Genomic DNA, 10,978 nt, shown 5'->3' with positions numbered 1-10,978 from the left:
ATGAGTCTAATAAGTTCAAATCAGTAGTGGTACTACAGAATGTACATCCGAACATCATCGACATGCAAGACGCCATAGGGCATGAACGAGAATGCACCAATCAGGTCATCCTCCATAGATTTGAAAGGTTTTGTTTTGAATTCAGGCCTTTCTCTTTCTGAAACCTCAAATACTAGCGGGTTATTAATAGAAGAAGATGTCATTCTGGAAATTCTAGGATTATAAAGAGTTCTTCTGTAAATACCTTTTGTTCTGACAAATGTACAAATGCTCTTGTTTGATCACTTCAAGCTCATAGAATTCCTTGATAGCTGGTTCGCCTTTCTCTCCGGCTCAAACTCTTCACTTGCAATGTGAAAAATGATTCTCATTTCCCCTTTTTATCTTCACAAACCCTAATTTTTAAGTTGACATAATTGCACTGGCAAAGTTCGACCAGATGCCCTATCCAACATCAATCGACTCACCAGATGATCTAGAGATCCTCATAATCAACTTCAAGAATCTGCAATCTACCATGATCGATTACATATCTCTCCAAGGGGGTTCTGCAAGATTTTGTATGAATATGCCACCCCTAAGGCTAAATGCCTTAGTTACCAGCTGAGAGCTCTGAACTAGAGCCAGGTATAGATTAACTAACTTCTTTAGATTCATCTTTTCTCACCCACATCTTCTCATGTTAGTCTTTGATCTCCTCCACCTTTGCCTTTCCCTTTTCATCTTCTTTATTCTGGTTTACCAGAGCATTCTTGCTTCTGCAATTCTTTGCAATATGACTGATTTTATTGCATGTATGACAAACAACATTCTGCATCAATCTGAAGTTCATTTGATTTGGTCTTATCCTACATTAGTTAGATATATGTCCAAACATCCCACAAGCATAGCTTCTATTGTTTTGAAAGTTATTCATTATTGCTCTACACATATTTGACTCATGACCAAAATTATTGCATATGAAACACTAACCAATAAAGGTAGGAACATTGTTCATGTTGTTCAATCCATTATTCATCCTACTTCTGTATTGATTTTCCATATGATTGACTTTATTGGAGGTAAAGCATCTACCATTTGTAGAACACAAGATATCACTGAGAGGGGGGTGAATCAATGATTATAAACAATTTCAAACAATGTGTACAATTGGTAGGATAATGAAAGCACTAACAAGCAATCACACACAAGAGCACATCACATAACACCAGATATATGGGGAAACCCCAATGTGGGAAAAACCTTGGTGAGAAATTCTGCTGGAGATCTGCTACTCCAATCTAGCCTCATAGGGAAATAACAGTTTTACAATGTTTAGGGCATCAACCCAGGGAGCACCAACCCCTAGCAATTTATTGGCACCTATGCAAATGAGCACTAACCCCTATACTATTTTGAGCACCAACTCAAGGAGAACCAACCCCTGCACTGAGCACCCACTCAGTAAAATACAATAAGATATAAAATCAATATAATGATAAACACCTGGTTACAAATGAGTTTTGTAACACCTGGAAACTATTCACTATGTCGGTTGAGCTCTTTTCTACTACACTGCTTCTCTTTTCTACTGGTCTTCTTCTCTTATTGTCTTAATCCTCTACAACTTAGTTTCTGCCTTGCCAGATCTTCTTAGAAACTCACTTTGTTCTCCTTCACTCTCTGTTTCTCTCTTACCGGTTCAGACACTATTGATTTAACATAATGTTAACCCCTGTAATAGTTTACCAGTTACCTTAATCCTTGTGAGTTAAACCTTCCTTACCGATTCTTCTCCAACACTCAGTCGCTTTAATATTTTTTATCACACTCAGACTGATCAACTCTTTCCTCATAGAGAACTATATCGTGAATTATCCACCAAGCATCCTCTATCAACATCCTTAAATTTTTGATTTGCATATTTATATACATGCTTTCCCGCCAAAAACAAACTCAAACTTCACGCGCTTAGAGTTTTCTTCACCGACCTTGATCCGTATCAAATTGGATCTCATCTTCTTGAATTGACAACCTGCAACAGTTCAACAAAAATCTCTGTGCTATGTTATTCTTCCTATGAATGTTTACTATATTTAGAAAACTGGACTCTGTTCATCAGTCTTAATTTTGTCAATCACAATAAATGATCTAGCATTTTCTCTCTCTAGATCGACAAGACGATCAAATATGCTTCTTTGATCATGATGTCAAAGAATAAAATCTCTGCCCTTCGATCTGCTTTGAGCTGCAATCCTCTGCAATTGATCTGTGATTTTCGCAGTTGACATTTAATACGGACTTAGTCCAAAACTACCTCGTCGACACACCATTCACCTACCATTGCATGTTTTCCACCTGGAGTCCACATGATACTTCTGTTAGCATCTGGATCCCTTGATTGTGCCGATTCAACTTTGGTCTCTGACCAAACATGCTACCGGTATACAATAACCGATTAACCTTCATACCGTGCACTTCACTATTCTACCAGTTAGGTCATGTTATATCTGACTGCACTTACTAGGTTTGCTTGCTTACCGATTGACAAACTTACCAGTTGACATCAACATGCCAAAAATCTCCAATGTCAGTAATGACATCTTGCATACCAGTTGACATACTTACCAGTTGACATCAATGACAATACAATGCCAACAATCTCCCCCTTTGGCATTGATGTCAACACCCATATTATCGAGTTAATCTCCACAACTCGGGCTCACAATAAGTACTATCTTCAACTGTGATTCTTTCTCTAGCTATGAACTACTATACAAAAAGGGCTAGGTCATCTTTCTAAGGTCTCCCCCTTTGGAGGTAATTCATGAACTACTATACTTTATCTCCCAGTAGGCCATACTACTTTTCCCTTTCACCTTGTGGTCCAATTTGTGATTTTTATTAAGTATGAATTGAATAGACACTGAAAACAACCACAAACATAGACTGATGAGCACATTCTTCCTTGGTGAAGTTACTCTCCTAGTCAAGCTTATTGTGACTTTGGTAGATAGACAAATTGGATAGACAACTTTCCAAAGTCCCAAACCTATCAATATTGCAACATAAAAAAACCTAATTTTCTTTTTGATACTAAAATTTCTGCCAGTCCTATGAATTGAAGAGACAATTGACACAACTATCAAAATCACAAACAAGCTGGGGATGCGTACTCTCCCTCTGAGTACAACATATGGTCCAAGAGTAAAAAATGTATGGCTATGAACTCCCCCTGAACCACAGATCTACATACACATTTAAGTGCATAAAGTTAGTGGGAAAACTCCTAACTTGTGTCTTATATATTAAGAAGTGTTTACTGGTAGAGCTTTTGTGAAGATATCAACAACTTGTTCACTTGTAGGAACATATTCTACCTTCACTTCTTTCTCTGCAACCTTCTCTCCGAAAAAGTGGTGTTTGATAGCAATGTGCTTTGTCCTTGAGTGCATAACCAAATTCCTTGAAATGTTGGTTGCACTTGAGTTATCACACCAGATTTAAATAGGGTTAGATATTTCTATTTGAATGTCCTTGAGGGTCTGCTTCATTCATAACACCTAAGAACAAAATGTAGCAACAACAATATATTTTGCCTCGCCAGTAGATAAGGAGACTGAATTCTTCTTCTTTCTGTGCCATGAAACTAACTGTTCACCTAAAATGAATGCACTGCCGCTTGTGATTTTTCAGTCATCAATACAGCCTTCCCAATCAGCATCAATGTAGGCCTGTAAAGTGAAATCTCCTTGATTTGGATTCCATAAGTGATAATTAAGTGTTCCTTGTAGGTACTTGAAGATTCTTCTAACTGCATTCTCATGTGACTGTTTAGGTGCAACTTGAAATCTTTCCACCATACATACTGCCTGCACTATATCCGGCTTGAGGTAGTAAGGTATAATAGACTACCAATCATGGATCTATACAATGTCTGATCCACTTCTAGTGACTCATCAACCTTGCTCAACTTGCATCCGGTCACCATGGGAGTACTTACCAGTTTGTTGTCTTCCATCTGAAACTTCTTCAACATATCTCTGGCATACTTGGTTTGAGAGATAAATATTCCTTTATCTTGTTGTGAAATTTGCAAACCAAGAAAATATGATAGCTCTCCAAGCATTGACATCTCAAACTCTGATTGCATCTGATCGACAAACTCTTTACACAAGATATCCTTGCTGCCTCCAAATATTATATCATCTACATATACAAAAACAATAATCAAGTGATTTCCATCTGCTTTGATGTACAAATTACTATCTGCGCTTCCCTTTCTAAAACCTTTCTCCTTAAGATACTTTTCCAACCTTGAATACCATTCTCTCGGAGCCTACTTTAAACCATACCATGCTTTCTTCAACCGACATACAAAAGTTTCATCATCATGCAACAAAAAACCTTCTAGTTGTTCTATGTAGACTTCTTCCAAATTACAATTCAAGAAAGCAAAATTGATGTCTATTTGATATACCTTATATCCTTTGAAGGCAGAGAACGCTAATACATTCTAATAGCCTCAAGTCTTGCAACCGGTGCAAATGTTTCTTCAAAATCAATTCCTTCTAATTGAGAAAACCATTTACACACTAACCTTGCTTTATTCCTAGAAATCCTACCTTCTTCATTCATCTTGTTTCGGTAGACCCATTTAGTACATATGCCATTCTTATCTGCTAGTCTAGGAACTAATTCCCAAGTCTTGTTCTTTTCAATCTATTGTAGCTCTTCTTCCATTGCATTCATCCATTTCTCACTTTTGCTGGCCTCATTGAATGTTTTGGGTTCCATTTTAGTCATGAGGTAGAAATTCACTCGTTCATTATTCCGAGAAAGTCTTCTTCTTGTCTGTACACCATCAATTTTATTTCCTATAATCTTCTCTTCTAGGTGATTTTTATGCACATGTCTATTAGGGGTCTTGCTGGGTGCTTCTCTCGGTTCATTTTTAGATTGAACCTCATCTTCATCACATGAATCGTCATACCAATTTAAATGTGCTTGTTTTCCTTTATGCAAATCTTCATCAACTCTTACATGCACACTTTTAGTGAATCTTTTCAGTCTTTTATTGTAGCATTTGTAGGATTTGTTGTGAGTAGAGTAACCCAAGAATATGCCTTCATCACTCCTAGAATAAAAGCCACCTAAACTATCTTCATCTCTCTTGATGGAGCATTTACTTCCAAACACTTTGAAATATTTAACTGATGGCTTTCGGCCATACCACACTTCATAAGGTGTCATTCTACTATTTGTTCTCAACTGAACCCAGTTCAATGTGTATATAGAAATATGTACTTCTTCCTTCTAGTACATATCTGGTATGTTTTCCTTATTCAACATAATTATTTCCATCTCCTTGATAGTTCGGTTTTTCCTTTCTACAACATCATTTTGTTGTGGTGTTCTTGGGGTTGACTACTGTATTCTGACTCCATGCCTCTCACAGTAGTCTACAAACTCATTTGATGTGAACTCACCACCCTGTTCTGATCTCAGACACTTCATATTGCATCCACTTTCCCTATCAACCATCTTCCAAAAGATTTTGAACCTCTCATAAGTTTGTGATTTGTCATGTAGAAAAGTGACCCATGCCATTCTTGAGACATCATCAATGAACAACATGAAGTATCTCTCACCGACTAAAGCTCTTGTTGTGGTTGGACCACACAGATCTTTATGCACAAGTTCTAAGGGACTTGAGGTATTATGTTCTTTGATCTTGAAGGTTACCTTAGTCTTCTTGCCTCTTAGACATTCATGACAAAAAGTACTTGCCGGTTTGATAATTGGTGGTATATGCCTTACATATCCTTTCTTGCTTACTTTGACCAAATTATCAAAATTTATATGGCCCAATCTTCTGTTCCATAGCCAACTCTCATCTACTTGACCCATCATACATTGGGACTCAACGCATTCCTTCATATTGTACACATTTCCATCTATCCTTTTACCTTCTGCAACAATATGTTGGGTACTACCATTCCTTATCTGACAACCAGTAGAGTTAAATGCGAATTTGTATCCTTTATCACACATTTGACTCACACTTATCATATTATGCTTTAGTCCTTCCACATAGTATACATCATGTGTTTTTAATTTTCCATCTATGTTCAGAGTACCTTTTCCTTTTATCTTGATGGAAGAGTTGTCTCCGAACCTCACTGAACCTCCATTCCAATCATCAAACTTGATGAACTTATTTTTGTCTCCAGAAATGTGATCGGAACATCCACTATATACAACCCATAAATTTATTCTTTCTACATGCAGGGAAGTCTGAACAATCAGACTTGATTCTTCTTTATTCTTATCATTCTCAACCCAAGCCGAGTTGGCTTCCTTCTTCTTGTTAGTTGCAATTTTCTGCTCCGGTTTTGCTTCTGTTATTTTTATGTAGTACTGACCTCTTTTTCTTAGAAGTCTTGAGTTTGCAATGTGGCCAACATTTTGACAATGATAGCATTTCACATTGATATTGAATGATGAATTTGAAAAACTATTGTAGGATATCGGCTAACTTTTCCTACAATCATAGCTCTTATGACCAGAACCATTACATTGATAACAAGTGACATTCATCTCCCGGAGTGTAGAAAAATAATTTGTACTTTAAAAACTAGTAGGGGCTTATGCAACAAACTACAATCAACATTTCTATAACCAAACTTATTACACCAGTAACCGTAACCATGGAATTTGGGGTACATATCAATCTTGTTGCATTGGACCGACAAACCTTTGTCTCACCGGATGTGAAACAACCACTGGTTAGGAGGGACCTCAAAGAGATCAATTCAGACCGGTCAAGAAGAGTAAACACAACAGAAACACAAATAAATGATGCAGGCAATGCATAACATATTATTTTAATTCATGAAAACTAATTACAACCAACCAATAACAACTAGGTTATAGAAACTGGCTCACAGGCCCACTAAAATATACTCAAAGTACAAAATAGGTCACAACCAGGACCTTGAATCTTAAGATATATCTTCTACACTTAGTCTAACTTCTTTATTATATTTCAATTCTCAATTACAATGATTTATACAATCCAAGGGGATCCGGTTGGCCCAAAAAGGGATCAAAACCCGATGAACAAGACATAACATGTAAAACCAACAAGTCGGCCTTCGCCAAGATATTCCTCTAGAAAATTGAAAGGATGAAGTGTACATTGTGGGAAAGGTTGGCCACACACCAAAGAACATTGAAATTAATGCTCAGGGCTCCACAAGCTATGGAAGGGGTCTGGTAGATCACCAATGCAAATAGGTCTAAGCAACTAGTAGAAGGAAATTGTCATGGAAACCGATAGTGATAACTTGCCGGAAAAATATCCAAATGATCCGCAATTTGGGAATAAGGAAGATGATCAAGTAGAATCCAACTCCACAGGATCTGGTGAGCCAAATCCGGGACACACAGAAAGAAATAGAGACTGAAAACAGAAAGAAAAATAGAAAGGAAAATATTTTTGGTTGAATGCAAGATTGCTATGTGTTGTTCACCAAATTTGGTTAACCCAAGAACACCTGCAAATCTATCTATGAGACAACCAATCTCAATCAATGAAACACTTCAGGGCTTGGACAACATAATAAGGACCTAAATCCTTCTACTCTTTAGGCTCTACAAAACCTAGGTGGGTGTACCTGTGATGCATTTAATCAGACCCATTACACACAAGACTGCATCAACAAAAGCAGATGGATCTCAAAAGGTTAAAAAAAAACTAGGAGGCTACTACAGATGGGCTAGATCCACACTTGCAACTCAACATTTTTGAATCATGAGATGGATGGAACAAACTTAACATTACAAACATAAAATTAAAGGTAGATATTCTGATTTTTTATTTTAAATCCTTGAGAAAACCCCAAAATCTGTAAGATTAGTACCTTATCTAAGGGCAATAGAGTCATACATCAAACTAAAAATGAAAACCTTTGTTGCAAATCCAATTTATTAAGAAAAATATCCCTGTATTAATGCCTGACATTAATACATTCTAAATTCAGACAGAGGATCATACATATCTAAACATTATCCTGAATCCAAAATGATTGCTCATAGAACTTAAACTCTTACTTGAAGAGTACCTGAAAACAACCCTTACACTCCCACTTGAGAGGACAAACCCAAACTCCCTTGAAGATTGGATTTAATGAAGATAGAGAATGCTTAGAGACAATCCAATAAACCGTGTATATGCCTTAAACATACATGACCTGCAACAAAAACATTTACAACAAGAAGATACTCTATTCTATGGAATTGGACATTGCCCTGTACAATTTTGAAGAGAACTCAGAATTGGAAGCCACAAAAACTAGAGCCACTCTCACAGAATTCTGGAACCCTTACAATTGAGAAGAAATTAGAATAAGAAGGAGAGGGAAAAAGATCAGATTTCATCAGAACAAGCCACGTGTCTCTTTTTCCAATTGAAATTCAATTCCTTCATCTTTCCCATGGAAACTACTCTCAAAATATCTGATCTTTGTTGAAACAAACTTCATAACTGTATTCCTCATCTAGAGAGCTTTCTGGTGATATATAATACTTGGTATTTTGAGCAAAAATAGACCTCTTGGCGAATTAAACTTTCATGTGTGCACAATCATTTAAATTTTTCAATTTTCTATATAGTTTCAACTATATAATTTAACTTTGATTTTTCCCCCTTTTTTGCCCTGATGCCCTGCCACGTGGCAGTCTCTGATTCATCGATAGGATCCACTGGGCACCACCTCCACATGTCTGCCTCATCACTGCCACTAGGTTACTTGCTTGTATGCCACCTCAACAACACGTCATCGCCACCTCACTGCCATGTCAGCGCCACTGGACAAGACCCGCAAGCTGGACCGTTATGTCATCTTGCCACCTGTCTTTCACCATTTCACAATGGCTAACCGGCATGCATCTTTGGCTTGCGAAATCACGCGCGCCGTCGGTCTTCATCAAACTTGCATGCTCTTTAACCCCTTCGTTTTCACAGATGCTTTTCGCCATTTCACAAAGGGTATTCTTTGAGCATCTTCCCTTCGTGAAATTGTGCTGACCATTGATCTACTTGGAACCTGCTCACTGGTTAATCTGCCCTTTGTTTGCAAAATTCACCTGCCTCGAGATCTGTGCTTGCGTGGGGTCCACCTGATAGCCACTTGTTGACCTCCTTGGTCACCTCGGGAAGCACACCCATGCGCGTGGGGTCCGCTTGGGCACCCATCAGCACCCTACGTCAAAAGACCTTAAGGCTTTGACACTTTGAATGAGTGTGCCTTTGCTTATAAATATCAAAAATGTTCATTCCCCAGCCAATGTGGGATAATGCATTTCAGCTTGGAACTGCATTTTTGACATTTCTGCAGAATGTTTTAAAGGCGCCTTTGGTCATTTGCAGCCGACATTGTAGGGCTCCTACTCTTCCAAGTAACGACACTTATAAAATGTGATGCTTTCTGATCACTGTTATCCAGATCCAGACCCTCAAAATTGTAACAAGCAACAACCTTTGAAATAGCTTTATGGTATACAAACACCTCGTTCATTTCACTATCACAAGCTATGTATTCACTTTTGATTGTAAGATCAATGAAATTCTTCTCATTAGTATGTCCCTTGAATGTACGCACATGGCAATTTTCCTTCACATCCCACAATCGCAATGTACTGTCTATTGATGCAGAAGCTAGTTCCTTTGTTGATATGAATTTGATATAGAAACTGCTTTCCTATGACCTCTAAATACATATAATGGTTCACTGATCCTTCTTAAGTCATAATAATGAATGTTACGATCTACTGAACCAACCACAATATAATTTCTTGAGCCTGGATTACACTGCACACAACAAATATTTGCTTTCACGTCTATGGTGAGAACACTTGCATCTTGCCTTGTGCACCATACCTTAACCTTGCAATCATCGCTGCCTGAGACAAGCATTGTAGGATCTGTGCATGAAAAATCTACACTCCATGCCCATTTTTCATGCTCCTCATACTCCATAATACTTTGGCGTGTATTCACATCCCAGACAGTAACAATGCCTTCATGATCACTGCTTGCAATATGACTCTTGATGTACTTGTTCCAACTCAAGCAACTCAACCTTGATCGGGAGGACATCTCAACAATAGGACAATGCACATTTGTAGGCTCATTTACAACTGTAGCAAACTCAAATACTTTAATACACCTAGAAACACTAGCAGTTTGTTTGTATTTGCTTTGACTCTTCTGCAGTCCCTTCAAACACACCACGTCCAACATTAGCTTTGCAAGCTCCGACAAACACCACGTCCAGCTTGAAGTTTGAGGAAAAACGTGGGGGGGGTTGGACTAGCATTCATTTTCCAAATCTACATTTCCTTTACACTTTGTTGTTGTTCCTCTAAACCGCTCAAAACCACGTAGAGGGGGATGATAGCAAGATAATGAATTTTGGCTTGAAACTTGCCAAAAGATTTGCTTGAAGTTTATATCGCCCTTCTCCAGCCATGATTAATGCACTAGAAGATGTTAGTTGGCATTTCACATGCCAATTATACTTTCTGAATGATCAATCCTCTCTCCATTCCACACCATCTCCCAAATACATTTGCATTTTTTTAAAAAAATCTCTTCTCTGTCGCTGAAGGAGGATTTGGCATTAAAATCGCCAATCTGAAATTCCCTGAAGGTCTACAGTCTTTTCAACTCTTGTGACATATCTCGTGATTACAATCCACATTTAAATATATTCTTTTAGTGAATCAAGTCGCCAATAAAATCAATGCACGAGCATGAGCCAGGTTGGGCCCCAAAGTGGGTCCGACTAAAAAAAATTTCGTTTTCATGCAACTGACCTCTGGAATATCTCAGGAACATTAAAATTACCTCTGGAATCGATCAGCACCATTTTCGGATCATCAAACTGAGTTTTACAACTTTCAGGCACTTATGCCACATTTTCGCATTTAATCG

The 10,978-nt window shown here is 37.8% G+C and overlaps 1 pseudogene; it reads right to left on the bottom strand.

Annotated features, from left to right (window-relative positions):
- Nucleotides 1-9,386: 9,386 nt before the first annotated feature.
- LOC131035324 (E3 ubiquitin-protein ligase COP1-like) lies at nt 9,387-10,149 on the bottom strand (annotated as a pseudogene).
- Nucleotides 10,150-10,978: the final 829 nt, after the last annotated feature.

This window comes from Cryptomeria japonica, chromosome 5 (assembly GCF_030272615.1).
Source record: "Cryptomeria japonica chromosome 5, Sugi_1.0, whole genome shotgun sequence".
Classification (NCBI taxonomy): Eukaryota; Viridiplantae; Streptophyta; class Pinopsida; order Cupressales; family Cupressaceae; genus Cryptomeria; species Cryptomeria japonica.
This window is presented reverse-complemented; position numbering and strand designations above follow the sequence as displayed.